General features: G+C 37.1%; 1 pseudogene; it reads right to left on the bottom strand.

The window, feature by feature from the left end:
- Positions 1-391: 391 nt before the first annotated feature.
- LOC146394593 (U6 spliceosomal RNA) lies at positions 392-485 on the bottom strand (annotated as a pseudogene).
- Between the last annotated feature and the right edge of the window lie 16,359 nt (positions 486-16,844).

The raw sequence follows: 16,844 nt of genomic DNA, 5'->3' as shown, positions 1-16,844 counted from the left end.
CTCCTGAACAAAATGTGTGAACAAGATAGCATCTAAAGATCACAAGGAGTAGACAAGCCTGCGCACTGTGGGAGATGGTTACTAGTTTAACCCCCTATCTCAATGATTAACTGAGATTACTCTCTCTTTTTCTTTTAAAAACTTTCATAACTGAACAGAAACTTCAGAGTTGGTTTTTGAGGAATATCAGTCTGCCTTCTCCTTATATGGCCAGCATTCTGATTAAAAGCAATGTTCCTTTCTACTAACAGTTGCCTCTCAGGTGTTGATTTTGGAGCATTAAGCAGCCGGACTTGAGTTGGATAACATCACTTTCTTAACAACTTTCACACAGAACATACATTTATCACATTGTACATTGCATTCCTAGTACTTTTTTTACCTTATGACTGAAAATATGGAATGCTTCACATATCTGTATGTTAACCTTGTGCAGGGGCCATGCTAATCTTCTCTGCAGTGAAGTGAACTGCTAAAGTGAGCATTCTTGGTCTTCTTTTTACTCGGTAGTCAGAGTTGCTTATATATTCTAATTACAAGTCATTTGTTTGGTATATGTTTTGCGAATATTTTTCCCAGGCTCTGACTTAGTTCTTTCTTTATTTTTTAAAATTTTTTTTTTTATTTTCCCACTGTACAGCAAGGGGATCAAGTTATCCTTACATGTATACATTACAATTACAATTTTTTCCCCACCCTTTGTTCTGTTGCAACATGAGTATCTAGACCAAGTTCTCAATGCTACTCAGCAGGATCTCCTTGTAAATCTATTCTAAGTTGTGTCTGATAGACCCAAAGTGGCTATACCATTTTGTTTTCTTTCTTTTTTATATATAATAATTTTTATTTTTTTCCATTATAGCTGGTATACAGTGTTCTGTCAATTTTCTACTGTACAGCATGGTGTCCCAGTTACACATACATGTATACATTCTTTTTTCTCACATTATCATGCTCCATCATAAGCGACCAGACATAGTTCCCAATGCTGCGCAGCAGGATCTCATTGCTAATCCATTCCAAAGGCAATAGTCTGCATCTGTTTCAAATGCTGCAACTGACAAGGGCTTAATCTCTAAAATACACAAACAATTTATACAACACAACAGCAAAAAAGCCAACAACCCAGTTGAAAAATGGACGAAAGACCTGAACAGACATTTCTCCAAAGAAGATGTACAGAGGGTCAATAAGCACATGAAAAAAATGCTCAACATCCCTGATTATTAGAGAAATGCAAATCAAAACCACCATGAGATACCACCTCATACCAGTCAGAATGGCCATCATTAATAAGTCCACAAATAACAAATTCTGGAGGAGGTGTAGAGAAAAGGGAACACTTCTTTATTTTTTAACAGTGTCTTTGGAAGATCAAAAGTTTTTAATTTTGAAGTTCAACTTATTGATTTTTTTCTTTCATAATTTTTGGGTGCTATAATCAAGAAATTTTTGTGAAATAAACCCAAAGTCATTAAGATTTTCTCCTATCTTTTCTTTTAGAAGTTTTATAATTTTAGCTCTTTAAATTTTTTTATTGAGGTATAATTGCTGTACATTATTATATAGGTTACAGGTGTATAATGTAGTGATTTTTGGGGGGGAAATTATACCAAAAACACAAACAAGAAAAGCAAAAATATAAAAGAGGATCTACATCAAAATAAAAAGCTTCTGCTCTGCATAAGAAACAATTGATGGAATAATAGAGGCAACCTATAGGATGGTAGGAAATATTTTCAAACCAAGAAGATAAGAGTTTTATATACAAAATCTATGTAGAACTCATACAACTCAGTAAGCAAAAAAATCTAATTTTAAAATGGGCAGAGGACCTGAATAGACTTTTTCCCCAAAGAGAATATACAAGTTGCAAACAGGTACGTGAACAGATACTCCACATCACTAATTATCAGGGAAATGAAAACCACAATGAGATATCACCTTATACCTGTTAGATTGGCCATCATTAAAAAGACAAAGAGGAATTCCTGTCATGGCACAGTGGTTAATGAATCCGACTAGGAGCCATGAGGGTGTGGGTTCGATCCCTGGTCTCGCTCAGTGGGTTAAGGATCCAGCGTTGCCATGAGCTGTGGTGTAGGTCACAGATTCGGCTCAGTTCCTGTGTTGCTGTGGCTCTGGTGTAGGCCGGCAGCTACAGCTCTGATTAGACCTCTAGCCTGGGAACCTCCATATGCCATGAGTGCGGCCCTAGAAAATATGAAAAAAAAAAAAAAGACAAAGAGATAACAAGTGTTGGCAAGGATGTGGAGGAAAGGGAACCCTTGTAAACAGTTGGTGTACTGTTGGTGGAAGTGTAAATTGATACAGCCACTAAAAAAAAAAAAAAAGTATGGGGAGTTCCCATTCTAGTGCAATAGAAACTATTCCAACTAGTATCCATGAGGATTCAGGTTCAATCCCTGGCCTTACTCAGCGGGTTAAGGATCTGGCGTTGCCATGAGCTGTTGTGTAGGTCACAGACATGTCTTGGATCTGGCATTACTGTGGCTGTGGCATAGGCCAGCAGCTGCAGCTCTGATTCGACTCCTAGCCTAGGAACTTCCATATGCCACGGGCGTGGCCCTAAAAAGGAAAAAAAAAACAGTATAGAGCTTCCTCAAAAAATTAAAAATAGGACAATAGTGTATGATAGTATGATCTAGCAAGCCCACTTCTTTGTATATTTTTAAAGAAAATAAAAACAAGATATTGAGGAGATATCTGCACCTCCAAGTTTATTGCAGTATGATTCATTATAGTCAAGACATGGAAACAACCTTAGTGTCCATCAGTGGATCAATGGGTAAAGAAGATGTTATATATACATACAGTGGCATATTATTCAGCCGTGAAAAATGAGGAAATTCTTCCATTTGCATCAACATCGATAAAACTTGGCATTATGCTACATAAGTCAGACAGAGAAAGACAAATACTATATTATCTCACTTATATGTGGAATCCAAAAACATCAAACTCATAGAAATAGAGAGTAGACCTATGACTACCAGGGGCTGAGTGTACGTGGAATAGGGAGATATTGGTCAAAGTGTATAAACTTTCAGTTATAAGATTAATAAATTCCAGGGAACTCATGTACAACATGGTGACTATAGTTAACAATACTGTATTGTAAATTTAAAGAAGGCTATGAGAGTAGATATTAATTGTTTTAACCGTAACATCACCAACAACAAAATGATAATTACATGAGTTTAAGGATGTGCTAACCTTATTGTGGAAAAACATTTTACAACATATTAAGTCATCTCATTGTACACCTTGAACTTATACAATCTCTGTGTCAATTATAGTTCAATAAAGCTGGGGAAAACGTAACAATCCCCCCAGAACAAAATCAGAAACACTAACACATATTACCACTCACCACACTAATACATTTCCTCTCACCCAGACTAATACTGCAATATTTTTACTTTTGTGAAAAACTATAATTCATTATTGTTGTTGGTGGTTCATTATTTCTTTATATGACCATTTATAATTATAATTAATGCTTCTGATAATAGTCTGTGTTTATTCTTAGGCATTTAACCATTGGTTTTATTGGATTTACTAATTAGCTTGCATAAAATCATTATATATTTATCTTTTTGTATACATTTGTATACATGTCAAATATTTGCTTCTAATTTATCTATCATTTTACAGTTTTTTTAGTTGTGAGATTTTTTAAAAAATGTTTATGTTGTCAAATTGATCTGTCTTCTCCTTTATGACTATTTTTATCTTCTTTAAGAAATCATTCCCTATCTTTAGGTCATAAAATTAATCTCATATTTATTTTCTAAAAAATGTTTATAGTTTTAATTTCACATTAAGTTATTTAATCTATCTTGGTTTTATTTTTGTGAATGATATGAGAGACAAACACATGTTTCTCCTTAATTGAATAGCCTGTTTTTCCATTAAAATAAAATATTCCAAAAAAATGTAATTGTAATGTATACATGTAAGGATAACTTGATCCCCTTGCTGTACAGTGGGAAAATAAAATAAATAAATAAAATAAAATAAAATAAAATATTCCAAATTTCCTCCATTGAGTTAAAATGCCACGTTTTTCAAAATAAAATTTCCATTTGTGCATTAGTGCATCTGCTTCTGGAATCTCTCTTTTCTCCTACTGATGCAATTTTTTATTATCAGACCATTACTATGTACTCTTTTTAAATTACTAGAGCTTTGATAACTTGTCGTCAACCTACCCACATTATTTAACTTTTTTTTTCAGACTGCCTTGTCTTCTTGTCTATCTTTTTTCTTGTCTTTTTTTATGACAGACAAATTTTTAAATTGTCTTGTTAGCTTTTTTCTTAAAGTTATTTTTAAAAATTGTTGGGATGTTGTTTAGGATTGTCTTGAATTTATGGATTAATTTGAAATACCAATCCATCTCAAGAGACATGGTGTCTTTCTCAATTTATATATCTCTCTTTTATAGCCTATGGTAATCTTTTATGCTTTTCTTCTTGTAGTTCTTGTGTATTTCCTATATGATTATATAAAGATAATTTATGGATTTTGATGATTACAAATGTATAGAAAAACACTTGCTATTTGTATGATAATACAGAAGTCTTGCTAGGTAGTTTAATTTCCTTATTAGCTCTAAAAGTTTATTGGTGGCTCCCTTTAGATCACCTAGGTAGGAAATAAATTCATATCTTTTATATGTGCACTTATTAATTGCCAAGATGACCAATACTAATGAATAGTACTGATAATTGTGGTCATAATTGTTTTGGATATTAAGTATAGTGATCGGCATATCTTCGTGATACATTCAGCTTTTTATATAGTTAAGAACATTCTCTTCTAAGGGTTATTTATCAATAATAAATATTCAAAGATCTGTAACTATTGAGATTGTTACCCACACTATTTCCATTTTTTCACCTCCTAATCCTCTTCAATCCACTACAATAGCACTGTGCTGAAACTCTCCTTACCAAGGTCCTCACTGGCCTCCATGTTGTTAAATCAACTGGACACCTTTAAAGAGGCCAAGATTGCTTTGCCCGTCTAAACGGTGTTGACCACTCCCTCTTTCTGCAAATATTCAGTTGCTTGATTTCCAGGGACCTAGATGTAACTTTACTTCTGACTATATTTCTCCTCTCATATTATAGCTCTACATCCTCTATAACCAACATTTAATTGCAGAAAATAGTCAGATATAACTCCTCTTCTCTCTTCAGTTTTCACTCCTGGATTATTCAAGAACCCCCATGTTTTCTATTGCTAAATAAATGTATGCCTATGAAATTACATTGTACACTTAGAATTCCTACCTCATCCTAGTCACGCGTGTAATGAGTGGGTTGATTAAATGACAGATAAATTTTTAAGCTTAATAAGTGCTATTAAGTGCTGGCTAAAGCCCTTTGGGCAGGAAATTTAAATCTTTCCCAGAATATGTATCTTTTTAGATGAGAGTGAAGTATTGGCCTTTCCAGGATAGGAGGGAACCAATGTAGCAAATTTTCCGCCAAATGGCCAGTTGGTTTGCTTGAAGAATGGTGCTGTATTGGGGGCTTGACATTGGAGTGTTACTGATTTGTTGGATATTCGGAGGTGAGAGTAGCTAGATAAACAATGATATATAAGAGGCCATTAATAACCTCCATCCCTGCTACCATGGCCACTTCACTCTTACGCCTTTGTACAGGAACTGGGATGTTTGATGAAAGAGGCCAGATGATGGCTTGGTTGTTCAGTGCCTCTTGTATGGTAGATGTTCTGTGGTTGGTGTTAACCTGTGATATTAAGAGTTTCACATTTCATGTACATTCCCCTATTATCCATCCACATTCATCAAACCCCAGATGTACATTTTATGTGCATTCCCAGTCTTCCAGTCTTTTTTTGTTTCAGGCCCCTGACTGGCCAACCAGAACATTCTCTACTGTCATGTGTCAGCATATTCTAACCTCAGGCCTCTTCTCTTTCTACACAAAGTGGATGGGCAGCTATACTCCCTGAAGCTCTGCCCACTGGTTGGATTTTACTTCTCCTCTTTCTTCTTAGGACAACCTGAAAGTAATTATTATGCAACTCCCATCCATTTTCAGCATGCCCTCACATACCACATACTAATCGACCCAACTATAAAAGAATCTCAGTATTGTGCATTCTTCTTCAGCTGTTGATACAAGGCTGCCCAGAGATATGAACCTAGATAGAAAGGAGCACTAGTACAAGTATGGTAAAATGAGGTTCTGGGTCACCTGCTCATGAAGCATACTCATGCCTTCTGGTCTTGATTTGGTTCAATCTTAGATATACCATTTCCAATTTATGACAGATTGCTTCTAGGCCTTCCTGACCTCAAGAATTAATGCTTCTAATATAAAGGTTTTAATAGAACAGGCATTCCTGGCCACATGGTCACTTGGTGTTCCATGGTCAAGTCTTTACTGGGGCCCAGTAATACACTGAGTTTTTTCTTAAAAGGCAAATAAGTCTCTGTTGTGATGGCATGGCCCTGGCTCAGAATCCCAGGGACCTGCCTTGTGATTCTTCACTGGGGCATACCATAAGCTCCGTACTGCATATTTTCCCACTGCTGACACCTCAGATGCCATAGCATCTACTGAACCATACATATGGCCCAAGTAGCAGGACCGCTTGCATTACAACATGGTCTTATTGAACAGCAGAAGACTAATTTAATAAGCAATCTTGCTTCGTATCTCCCTGTTGGTTTAATAGAGACTTTGTTATTTCTCCATTCTTAAGACATCCTTTGCTCAATCTGCTATCAAAAGTCCACCTCCCATAAGTCTTTTGCACTTCTAATTCCAACATCTGCTTCTTAAGAACTCAGTTGGCACAAATATCATTGTCCTTTCTATATGACCACAAGTTTTTCTGATCCTCTTTTCTTATTGGAATATAAAAGAATGTTTTTTTTCACTCCATCAATGGCTGCATGCCATGTACACATCCATTTGCTCTAATTATGATACCATGTCCAGCAAGATGGCTGTTATTCAGGCTATGACATTATTGAGTTTGCAGTAGTAAGCAATTGTTATCCAGGATCTATCTGGTTTTGTAGTGGATAGCCTGGTGAATTAAATAAAAATATGATAAAATCCATCACCCCTATATCCTTGAGAGTCTTAAGGATTTCACATTTTCCACTATTTCTCAGGGATATGATCATGTTTGATTTACTAACCTGGCTAGGGTGAGGGAGAAGTTTCAAATGTTTACATTTGGTCTTCCACATAGATATGAATCCAATTTTGAGATTATGACAAGTGCCAAGCATGTCTATCCCAATTTTACATTTGGGATGTGGGAGATTATCACTGTGTGAATCTTCAGATCCAAGGTACCACTGAAAACAGACCTTGGCTAGGACTCTATTTATCACCTGGTTCCTGTATGCTCTGCTCTAACAGCGGGGCTACAACGACACTGCAGATCTCTAGGTATCAATGTCAACATAGACTCTGTATCCAATATCCTTAAAATGTCTAAGTATTCCTCTTTCTTTAGTGAACAGGTATCTGAGAAAATGAGCATAGGTCCCTTTGGGGAAGAACTGGAAGAGTCCTTATTGTGTATATTTGTCTTGTTGTTTGTAGGGACATGATCTCTTCTTTAGTCAGTGTGTTTGAGGGTCTAAAAACTGACTTAGGTGTAGAAATTGGCCAAGTGTTTCTTTTTTATTTGAATGACTGCCATCAGCATCCTGGCTATCCATACTTGATTTATTCTGCTGGCAAAAGCTGAGTAACATCCTTGTCAGATCTCTATCTATTTTCCCATAGGGACTTCATGTTCTATTAATCATCTCCATAACTCTTTACATTTTAGAGCTCCCTGGATGCCTTCATGACTTTGATTAGCATTATGATGTGAACCCTTGACTTCTGGTGGCTAAGAGCTGTCACCTTGCCTCTGTTGTTTCAGGGGCTTATAGTTCCAATGTTATCAACAAGACAAGCTTTTTAACAGAATCTCCTACAGTCATGTATGTCCTTAGAGGAGAGTCACTATGGAACTTATTAATGATTCCAATACCTCTCTCAACAGTGTATTCTTTATGGCCTTAGCAAATGTTGTGTCCCCTGAGTTTTTGCATGGAATGCCATCATCAGGAGGAGCTTCTGTTCCTACATAGTATATATCAACCAGCATGTCCATATCCCTGAGCCCATTAATCCCTTCTTTCACTATATCCCACAATAATTCTGGCACTTCAATTTTACTTAGCAGGAGTTATTATGTTTGCACCATCTACTGGTATCATTACCAGTAAGTCTTGTATTGTGGGAGAACACTCCCAAGTCAACAAACTCATATAATTTTAAGTTATGGCCCTTTTATCAAGCACCCTTATAATATGGTCCTATCCATATTCCCCTAATTCCTTTCAGTATATAAGGCTATGTTATGCATTCCCTTTGGGATATATTCCCTTTTCTTCCTAGTAAATTAGATTATGTCCAGATAGGTTATACTATGACTTAGTTCTAGTTATAAATCTAGTGATCAGGAGCAGAGGTGCCTATCCCATGAGTCAGAGTCCCAGTCCTGCCTTAGTTGGAATTTTACTGTCTTTGAGGTATAGCCACTCTATTAAATTCTGGGCTTGTTCTGCTTGGCTTTCTCTGCTTGTCACCACAAAAGTCAAGAATTTCTGTGTATTATAGCAAAGATACTTTCTGGTTTCCACATTTGGCTTTAAGTTGTTCTCACTCTCAGCTATTCATGATCTTTCTGATAATTATCAGTGATGCTTACCAATAGCCATCTAATCCTTTATCTTTAAAATTACTATTTTATCCGTAAGTCTCAAACAATATGCCTGCTATCACATTCCATTCCATTGGTATACCCTCTTAGTTTACTACCAATGAAAGTTTTAATATCTGGAACTTTACCTTGTTCCAGAAGCTGGCTGTGCTCCACCTATCATCAATGATGGGGTGCTTGTTGCAAGCTAGGGGATGAGTGATCCAGCTTCAAATCCTGTCTTCTCGTTTGCTTTATCACCTTTACAAATTCTGTTTAATTGCCACTGACTCAAACAAACGTTCCCTGATCCTTCTACACTAGGTCAGGACCTTGTGATAGCTATCATAGTTCCCTGTACTTTTACCGTGTATATTAATCTCTAGTTCCAAAAGTCACAAGTTAGGCTTATTGGAAACTGAGATTAAGATTGAGTTGAAGATGCAAGATGATTATCATAGATCATTCACTGTGAAGAAAAGGAAAGGGAGTATGATTGGGCAGAGGGATAAATTAACCTGGTATAGATCCAACATAACCTTGGGCAAATATTACCCATTAGAGTCCCCCCAGTTGGACCCAAATAGCCAGACCTTTATACTTCTGTCTTGCTCATTGAATGTGGGCTATCAGGAGAAGGGTCAGGCATGGTGGCTTTCTAGAGCTGAGCCAGACTCTGAAGGAACAGATATGTAGAGGCTGTCTACTGTCAACACTCCCCATGTCTGGGCATCAAGCTCTTCCTTGAAAGGAGACCTGGGATGCACATCTACATGTCTACCACATCAAGTCTTATAAGCTATGCTTCCTCAAGATTTCTTGCTCCTGTCCACCTCCTTACACCTCCTTTATCACTACCCTGGCCCAAGTCACTATCATCACCTGATTACAGTACTCTTCCAACTGGTCTTCTTGAAACCATTTTTGCATCCTATCAATCCATTCTCCACACAGAAGCCAGAGTGATCTTCCAACAATATGAATGTAACCATGGCATTTCTGTGCATATCCGTTGATCTCAGGATGAAGTCTCAAATTCTCGGCATGTCCAACATGGTTTTGAAAGATCATACCTGGCCTTTCTCTCTCATGTTGTCTACCTACCTCCTACTCACTATACTCTAATCATACTGGACATATTGCTTTTTTCCTTATGGTTTATTGAGATATAATTGATTTACAGCATTGTATAAGTTTAAAGTACACTGCATAATGATTTCATTTATATACAGCATGAAGAGATTATCACAATAAGTTCAATGGACATCCATCACCTCATGTAGATAGAAAATTAAAGAAATATAAAAAACTTTTTCCTCACAGGATTCTCATTTACTTTCTTAATTTTCATATATAACCCACAGCAATGTTAATTATATTTATCATTGTGTTGTGCATTACATTTGTAGCATTTATGTTATAACTGGATTTTTGTATCTTTTGACTGCCTTCATCCAATTCCCCATAACCACAAATCTGATCTCTTTTTCTATGAATTTATTTATTTTTGAAATATAATTGACCACAACACTGTTAGCTCGTGTTACACAGAATAGTGATTTAGTATTTCTATATATTTCAAACCTATCACCACAATATGTCTAGTTATGATATGTCACCATGCAAAGATATTACATAGTTATTGACTATATTCCCCACACTTTACATTTAATACCCATGAAAATATTGCTTTTTATTCTAGCTCCAATAGGCACAGGTGCTTCCTGGCACAAAGCCTTCCAAAGAAGTATGCCCTCAGCCTGAGCAGCACCTGCAAACTTCTTTTTCCACTCCTCTTTGCCTGCCCTCATATTCACCTTTCCACATTCAGTTTAATTGCCACTGACTCAAAACAAATTTTCCCTGATCCTCCTACACTATGTCAGGACCTTGTGATAGCTATCATAGTTCCTTGTACTTTTACTGGGTATATTAATCTCAGTTTTAACCAGTTCCTGTGACTAGTTTAATGTATGCTTTCCCAGATAGACTAAAAGCTTGATGAGTGCAGAGACTTGATCCGCCTTGTTTATTTCTGTATCCACAAGCTTACCCTTACTAAAATATATCTGCTTCATTCCTTGACATAGAGCTTCTTAACACTTTCTTTTGGATTTTAATCTCGGTTCTCATTTTCATGTAGTTTAATCAGGGCCTTCGCCATGCTGGTCTATAGCTCTCTACATAGAGAACTATGTCTAGATGTTTACAACACAGCACGACAGTGGGAGAAAAAATTATGTATACATGTATGTGCAACTGGGTCCCCATGCTGTACATTGGGAAAAAATAAAATAAAATAAAATAAAATAAAATAAAATAAAATAAAATAAAATAAAATAAAATAAAATAAAATAAAATAAAAAACAATAATAGCATTATAACAAAAGTGATCATCAATAGATATCCCAACTTAAAAGTCCAGCCCCTCCACAGAACAATGACCAAAAAGATTCCTGCAAAACTCAAAATGGTCCACTCTCACCTTGCTCTGACTCTACTCAAATGAAGTCTCAATCATCTCTTTTGTATCTCAGTATCTTTTCCAATTAAAGCAAAGAAACCCACGTACACATACATGAAATTACCCAGAGCCATTCTGTTAATATTTCTCAAAAATTACTACTGCAGTTTATATGCAAATATTCAAATGGAAAAAACATCATTTGCTCAACTGCCTAATTTTACATCCTGTGATGATTTGTACCCACAACTACCACAAAATGTACAAAATTTCACTGTGGTAATAATATTCAACAGCAAAACTAACAAAATTAACAAGAGCACCTAACTGCAGCTTTATTTTTCACTTTAATTGAGCAGCTTCATCACTTTGGCATTTTTGCAGCTCTCCATAGATACTCATAGCTTTTCATTCTTCTGGAAAACCCTCTCTAGGAAGTAAGAAATTCCCAATTAGAAATTATCTCCCTGCTTATCCACTCCAAATGCTATAGTTTGCATCTACTAGCCCCAAATTCCCAGCAATGATATCCTGCTGTATAGAACAGGGAACTATATCTAATCACTTGTGATGGAATATGATGGAGGATAATGTGAGAAAAAGAATGTGTGTGTGTGTGTGTGTGTGTGTGTGTATGTGTAACTGGGTCACTTTACTGTACAGAAGAAATGGATAGAACATTGTAAATCAACTATAATAATTTTTTTTTAAAAATTAAAAAAATAAACTATCTCCCAAGTGCTTGTAAATATTAGGAGATAAGATACACTTGTTGCTCTGCAGTCAAGCCTTGGTGCATCAAACTTTCCACCTATATCTGCCCACTCCTGTGCAGGAGTCAGGATTAATGATGAGTGACAAATCATCCCATTCCTCATAATGAAATGTTGCAAGGGACAAGAGAACTTTTACTGCTTGTAAGAAAGAAAGGGAAGGATTACCTAATAAAGCATGAAATCTCTTTAAAATGGTATAAAACAAAATTTCAGGTGTTCCATCATCTTCCAATTACCACATCAAAGTGAAAGTGACCATCATTTCTGCGAAGCATACACATATACAGAAATTAAAAATAATATCTCTGACATTTAGCTATCTATCTTCTATCTTAATGAAGGCCCAGTTCCTGATAGCATTTTGTATAGGAAATATCAACCATGATGTTTCTTTATAATGCCAACAATAGAAATATGGCAGTCATAAAAAACCCATTGACACACTCCTATAGTTTTGAATTGTTTAAATGCCCATGAAAGATCAGACAAAAAGGAAGCCAAAAGTGTATCTCACAATAGTTTCTCACCTTAATATTCACACCAAATGCTCATCTCTCCCCACCGTGAACACAGCTACACACTTTAAATTTCCTGAAATTTACCCAATAGCGATTTACTCATCCAGTAAAACATTATTCTTTTTGTTTTTATTTGCCTAAGAAAATACTAGTTTCCCCAGAGCTCCCAAGTTCACAGGTAAAAATTATTCACAGGACATTTTATATGATGCATTATAGTTATCTGCTTGTGGGTACATCTCCCACACAAGCTTGAGAGACTCTGGAGTAAAGAGACCATGATTATTACATTTTTCTTCATCCTCAGCCCCCAGGACAGGGTCTGAACCAGTGAATTTTCTTTGCCTTTCTTTAAAGCAGGGATTCTTCAAGTATGTTCGCCTAACTAGTAGCACTAACTTTGCCTCAGAAGTTGTTAGAAAAATGCAGATTCATTGGCCCTGCCCTAGCATATTTCATCAGAAATTCTGGGGATTGGGGCATGGACATCTGTGTTTTATTTTTTTTTTTCCTGCTGCAACTTTGGCATATGTAAGTTCCCAGGCCAGGGGTCAAATCAGAGCTGCAGCTGCTGGCCTACACCACAGCCATGGCAACACTAGATCCGAACCACATCTGCAACCTACTCCGCAACTTGTGGCAACACCAGATCCTTAACCCACTGAGCGAAACCAGGGATCAAACCCACATTCTTAGGGACATTGTGTCGGGTTCTTAACCCGCTGAGGCACAATGGGAACTTCAGAACATCTGTGTTTTATTAAGTCCTCTACATAGCACATGCATTCTGATGTATGTTCAAGTTTGAGAACTATTGTATTAAGGAATGAATACCAAATCCCAAAGCAATGAAAATTACATATAGTAATTTATGACTCTGATTTATCTAAATGTTAGTGATATTCATAGGAATATCCTGTACCAATTAAGATGAGCCTAATTACCAGGGGCTACCAAATATTCTAAACATATGCAGTTGTATACTATAATCATGGATTGCAAGTGTCATTGGAAAAATATAAATTCTGCCTACATTAATCTACAAATTGAACATAATCCTATTCAAATTCCGAGACCTTAACTGACCAATTTGTGGAAGCTGACATCTGTTTCCCAAATTATCATGAAAATTCAAACCACAAAGTGTAGGCAAAGCAATATGGAAAAGGTTGAATAAAGCTTGGGCACTTACATTACCAGGTGTCATGAACTTTTACAAGACCATCATAATTGAGTCAGTGTGGTATTATTATGAAAAGGCATTCAATTGAATTCTTTAATCATCAGGGAAATGCAAACTTAAACCACCATTCATATCACCAGAATGGTAGCAACGCAACATGGGCTGGGGAGAATGTGAAGCAATCGTGCTGGTTGCTGTGAAGCAATACATTGCTGGTGGGAAAGTATATTTGTAAAAATCTGTGTTAAAAAAAAAAACACTTTGGAAAACTTTGGGGCAGGATCTACTAAAGCCGAACATATGTGTAACTTGTGACTTGGCAATTCCCATCAAGGGGGAGGAGGAGATGGAGAAGTGGGGAAGAGACTTAGTTACCTTAGAATCCACAAAAATAGATTGCACGATAGAGGGCAGGAATTTCAAATTGCCCCAGTGAGAGAAGATTACCTCAAATGCTTAAAATTTATCCTTGTCGTGTGGGGTCATGGAAATATCACCACACAATGTGAGGGCACCTGGTCCCAAAGACCAGGTGCTAGTCTGGCAACTAGCTCATGAAGGGGAAAGCCTTTTCAAGAGAAAGGGCTTCATAGGGTTGTGCAAAAGAGCTCTGGAGTTATCGTCTTCTCTGGGTCATCAGGAAAGTAGCCTTTTGCTCCAAAATGGGTCTCCCTTCAGTCCCTCACACCATCAGAAAGGCCTTCCTTTAAAAAGTCCTCACTAGAAAACTATAATTTGAAAAGACACATGTACCCCAATGTTACTATCAACACTATTTACAATAGCCAATACATGGAAACAACCTAAATGCCCATCAACAGATGAATGAAGATGTGATACATACACACACACACACACACAATGGGATACTACTCAGCCATAAAAAAAGAATGAAATAATGCCTTTTGTAGCAACATGGATGCAATTAGAGATTATCAGACTAAATAAAGTCAGACAGAGAAAGACAAATATCATATGATATAACATATGTGGAATCTAAAAAAAAAGGATGCAAATGAACTTATTTACAAAACAGAAACAGACCCACAGACATAGAAAAAAACCTTGTGGTTACCAAAGGGAAAGAATGAAGGAATAAGTTTGGTGTTTTTGTATTAACATATACAAGTGACTTTATGTAAAATAAACAACAAGGATCTACTGTATATCACAGGGAATTGTACACAATATTTTGTAATAAATAACCTATATGGGAAAAGAATCTGAAAAGGTATGTATGTGCATGTGTGTGTGGGTGTGATTTTGCTATACACCTTAAACTAACACAACATTGTAAATCAACTATACTGAAATAAAAATAAACACAAAATTAAAAATGTCCTAACCACAGCCTCTCACATGTTCCAAGCTTTCCACATCCATATATGCAGGTGCCCACTCTCCACTGACTGAGGGTCAAGTAGAGGGTTTCACATATAACCTCCTTCATGAAATACTATTTCAAACCCAGCATCCTTGTGGGGTGGACATCACTGCCTTTATTTTCATCGAAGACTTCAGAATCTCCAATTTACAGCCCCAATTTACAGGGGCTTGGGGGTGTTCCTCAGCAATGAACCTGACCTCTGCATGACACTATGTATCCTCATTTATGAGAGTTACAGAAAAATGTAACTGTCTCTGAGATGCATGAGTTTCTATCTCACTGTGGCCACCTTGTGATCTACTTCAGTTGCTAATATTCACTGACCCTTATCCCACTGAGATGGAAAGAATTGGGGGGGGGGTGTATGAGAGAGAGAGCACGCCTGCCTAGGAAGGAACCTGAGTTTTTCCTTGTAACAGAGGTCCTTGCAGAGTGCCTGGACACTGCATAAGTGATTGAGGAGTGACTGGAGGAGCCAGCATGTACTCAGCATTTAAGAAAGCAGCTATCATTTCCAAGGTAATCACAGAGAGAATAGAAGGAGTTCTGTGAACAGCAGCCACTCATCATTCTTCTCTGGCCATTTAAGCAAGAACACTAATCGTTTCCACTTAAGCCTACATGCTGAAGGGTAATTGAGCTATACGTCTTTAGAAAGTCCTGTCACCAGGCTTCAGCCTGATTTATGAGAAAATTTCCCAAGTCCCTTTACTTTTTTTTCCTCTGGGTTCAATCCAAAGTAGACAATAGTAACAACCTCTGAAGCTGGTATATTAGATTAAGGGAACAAAACTATGAAAGCAAGAGGCACCAAGCTCTCTACGCAAGTGGATAGTCTGATTGATGAAGGAATAAAATCCAGCCATGAGGAAGACCCTAATCTGAAAACACTTTCAAAGAAAGGAAATCACAGGCATTGGGACAGAGAACCTGTTGTGTTCCGAGGTACTGAGAAGCTTTCAGTTAAGCAGTATCAGAGATCTTCTTCCTAGAGGGGAGTTTGGAGCTGGGCCAGGAAGGAGGGATGAGATGTGGATTAACAAAGACTAGGAAGCCAGCGCTTGTGAAAATTTCTGAGAGGAATGGGGAGTTGTAAGGTGAGGCAGGGGGGACACAACCCACAAATGCTGACAGCAGCAGAGATGACTGGCACTAAAGCAGAGTGTGTATCTATATATGGGAAGCAAGGGTTAAGGTTAGATAAATTGATGGAATAGGAAAAATGATTATGAGATGTACCACAGATGCAGGAGGGCAGGTGTTGGCAGTGCTTGAAAGCTAAGCATAAATTTAGAGTCTGTGCAAGTATCTGTACAGAAGCATGATGGGTGGCCTGCATCTGAGGAAAGCTCACTCAATACAGGGCTTTCCAAAGAGTTCATAAGGGAGCCCAAGCCTTCTGCGGGTGTCAGGGCTCACTAAATGGAGAAGGAAATAGTGCTGACTAGGCAAGAGCCTAGGCTCATGGCCCCCAATTTAATTACAACTGCTCTACTTTCCTTGTTTTCATGGACTGGGGATGATGCACAGGAAAATTTTTGCTACCCTGTTTTGGGGAATATTTTCATATGGATAAAGGGATCATACTAATAAAAAAATTGGAAACAACTGTTTGCAATTTTTATGTGACTACTGACCTCCAAGGGCAATGGACCCAAGTTTACTCACTGTCTCTCTAATCAGGATGGTATGAGAATATTTTAAATATTTTGCAAAGTTGTCAGCTGCTTAAAGAGTA

Source organism: Sus scrofa, chromosome X (assembly GCF_054392235.1).
Source record: "Sus scrofa isolate SSC_HxYL_T2T_F1_AM1 chromosome X, Sscrofa_HxYL_maternal_Yorkshire_Landrace_v2.0, whole genome shotgun sequence".
Taxonomy (NCBI): domain Eukaryota; kingdom Metazoa; phylum Chordata; class Mammalia; order Artiodactyla; family Suidae; genus Sus; species Sus scrofa.
This window is presented reverse-complemented; position numbering and strand designations above follow the sequence as displayed.